Source organism: Ixodes scapularis, unplaced genomic scaffold (genome assembly GCF_016920785.2).
Source record: "Ixodes scapularis isolate PalLabHiFi unplaced genomic scaffold, ASM1692078v2 PGA_scaffold6__148_contigs__length_123643588, whole genome shotgun sequence".
NCBI classification, from domain to species: domain Eukaryota; kingdom Metazoa; phylum Arthropoda; class Arachnida; order Ixodida; family Ixodidae; genus Ixodes; species Ixodes scapularis.
This window is the reverse complement of record NW_024609881.1, coordinates 11,996,897-11,999,764: the sequence shown is the minus strand read 5'-3', so window position 1 is coordinate 11,999,764 and position 2,868 is coordinate 11,996,897.

Below are 2,868 nucleotides of genomic sequence, written 5' to 3'. Positions count from 1 at the left end.
TATTTGGCTAAACGTGCACAACGTTGAGTTTCCGTAGTTTCGACACACCGGCAACACTGTGAGGCCACTTCCGTTTCCGTTCATAAGAGGAGTCGGACGAGTCGGAGGCTCAGCGGGATGGCGGTCGTCGTGGCTGTCGCTCTCTTTATTCGGGTGTTTCATACTTTGAAGTTGCGAACAGGAAGTATGCGTTGCGTTTATCGAAACGTGAGTCCCCTCGACAAAATGGAACGCATACTTCCTGTTCGCAACTTCAAAGTATGAAACACCCGAATAAAGAGAGCGACAGCCACGACGACCGCCATCCCGCTGAGCCTCCGACTCGTCCGACTCCTCTTATGAACGGAAACGGAAGTGGCCTCACAGTGTTGCCGGTGTGTCGAAACTACGGAAACTCACCTCGACAAAATGGAACGCAACAGACCGGCATCGCACGCCGAAACCTCGCCGTCGGAACGAGAGCGGTGGGCGCTCCCTAGCCCTAACGAGGATTAGCGGAGTAGCGCGAGCGCACGACTGGCGAGTGTGACAAAATGGTCGACGAAACAGCGGAGGCTGCCACGGTAACGAGGTAGGCAACACTGGTTTGTCGGCAACAGGTATCACAAACGTTGTCGCCACCCTAAACAGCGGAGCGGCGGGAACATGTAGGCACCCTAGTATTTTCCAAGGCTGCGATGATTCAAGCTTGACAAAACGTCGGGGAAGCCGGCCAGATTGTCCCAAGATCGAACACTTCGACGCTGTCGCTGTGCGCCGCCACGTTGCCTTAGATTTCGCTTACTATTGGTGAGCCACTAGGGACAATACGCGTTTTTATTGGCTCTTGACTGAGGTTGACTGCGTGTCAACGCAACTGTGCGTACAAGTTTGGCGCAAGCGGTCTTCGCAACGCAACACGTCCGCTTACCGCTACGGAACGCAACGCGCTCAAACGCGAATGTGAGTATGGGCCTTTAGAGTGGGTCATTGGTAAATCCTGCTGGAGTTCAGCCTGAGCTCGCAAACTCTGGACACAATAAAACTATGAGGCGAAGAAATAAAAGCTTCTGAAAATGTCAGTATCGTTTATCTTTTTGTACTTGTAACTTTTGCTATTGCTTGGGACCGAGTTCGGCCCTGGGAGCTGTTTGCCGCACTGTAAATTCTTCTTGGGAGGAACATATCAGAAATAGTTCAAGGCTATATCTTGAACACATTGCCAAATAACAACTGACAAATATTGGGTAAAAATGTCAAAGCTGCCTAATTCGTGGATTTCGAAGTGCTGCATTCTGCATGGAGACAAAATAATGCAACATGTTAACGGAACCCCACGCGATATCGTGTAAAATATTTTCATCGAGAAAAAAAAGAAAAACAAAGCTTTCTTTTAATGGCCCGCTGAAGTTGGGGAACTTTTCACATTGAAGCACGTTTGAAGCGTTGCAAAGATTAAAGTTATAAACTCGAGTAAAAATTATTTATATGTGATATACCGTTCCGGGAAGAATATATGAAACAAAATTTCAATGCTATATCTAGAAAATATTACGAGGTATGCACTCGCAAATATTAGATACATATATCAAAGTTACACGCACGCACACACGCACGAAGGTACACAATAACCTGAAAACCGAGTGCAGTGGCTGATGTACGAGTAGTGATCAAACTGTTTCTGCGGTTGACATCATGGGACGTCGCGTTCATGTGGGAGCTGTAAAGGTTGGGTGATCAAAAATGCACAATCATGACAATCAGAGCACATATCTCCAACACTTTTTACCCTCAACAACCTTCTCCCCCCCTTTTTTTTTCTCGCTCAGAAAAAAATAAAAGAAAAAGAAGGGAGATCATTTAATGGTGCGACTTTTGCCGACAGTGCACGCGCGCAAAAGAACTTGTCAATCGCAGAAGTGTTATTTACAAGATAAAGTACACAGGAGAGTGATTGTCGCTTTAGATTTCATTATTAGGGGTGAGATGTTACGGTGGCGCCCTCGTTCGGTTACCCTTCGGGACGTCATTACCTTTTGAACAACAAATTCGATGGTGTTTGTAATGGGCATGGTGGAAGCATGAAATTTTAGCGCTCTCAAAGCAACACTGCCATCACCTTCAAAATGGAAGTTCTTACATTCCTCTCATTTCCGTCGATGAGAAATCCTTTGCTGACGTCATAGACAGCATTCGGCCAATTGTGGTAGGCCGACCACAGCGACGCTTTCGTTCGCTCACGTCGCCAATAATTGGTTTTAGTAGTGCACCCATACCGTAGCCCAACCACGTAGTTTTAACGCAACTACGTGAAAACGATCAGTTCTTTCGTTGACCCGTTCAAGACTGGCAGTTGTTGAAATATTTCAGCAAAGCGAAAACCGGGTATCGGCGCAGTTGATAAACTATACACAAACCCAAGCCCCTGAGATTTTAACAGAGCCTCCGTATATATGTGTGCGTGTGTTCACCTTGATTAGAGAAGTCATTCCAGATATAGCCACGGCAGTCCGGAAAGTCGAAGTGCTTCTGTCGTATTCCTATTAATGCTCGGAGCCTTTATTCTTGGCTGTAGGTATAGGTTAGGTTAGTTCGCACCTCACGCGTGATCCTTAGAACAAACGATTCCGTCAAAGCATTTTATGCTGCACAATTTACGCCACCTCAGCATATCGGGCATCAGGGATACATTACAATAGACTTGAGTAGCTCTTGCTGTGTTACAACTTACAAGCACAAGTAGAGAATTGAAGAAAAAAATACCATCTTCGTCTCCTTTATTAAAAACGAGCTTGCAAAAGCACAGTTATGGTCTCATCTCGGGTAGCGGACATTTCATCGAACGCCGTTTTATCGAACGCCGTTTCATCGAATGAATGGACATTTCAT